This window comes from Penaeus monodon, chromosome 34 (assembly GCF_015228065.2).
Source record: "Penaeus monodon isolate SGIC_2016 chromosome 34, NSTDA_Pmon_1, whole genome shotgun sequence".
Lineage (NCBI taxonomy): Eukaryota > Metazoa > Arthropoda > Malacostraca > Decapoda > Penaeidae > Penaeus > Penaeus monodon.
The window spans coordinates 12335808-12336175 of record NC_051419.1 but is presented as its reverse complement, the minus strand read 5'-3'; the positions used below and the strand labels follow the sequence as shown (position 1 = coordinate 12336175).

Here is a 368-nt window from a genome sequence, read left to right as displayed (position 1 = left end):
CTCAATTTCTTCCCCTTTCCCCTCTCTTAACTCTCTTATATTAATATGGAGATAGAGGTAAGGGTAGACAAATTGGAATTATTTTTGTAAAATTGTATATACAGAACAGTAAAGATTGGATGGTTTCTAAAAGCTTGGCAGTTGAGCAGTGGAGGTTTTTTGTTTTTGCAATTGTTTAATATGTCTTCGTGGCTTTCATGGCAAATAAATTCTTTACTTAGAGTAATGCTTTACCGAAAAAAGTGAAAAGCCATGTAGGGCTTTCTGAAGCTGTGTGCCTGAATTGTAGTCTTGTGTAGTGGTTAATGGCATGGATGTAGTAGAAGATAAAAGTATTACAGAAATAACAAATGAGGCTAATATAGGAA

General features: G+C 34.2%; 1 protein-coding gene across 1 annotated transcript in view; it reads left to right on the top strand.

Moving 5' to 3' along the window:
• Positions 1 to 368, top strand: part of LOC119594592 (ankyrin repeat domain-containing protein 11-like) — a gene marked incomplete in the record, with an annotated part of 34234 nt that overhangs the window by 26359 nt on the left and 7507 nt on the right.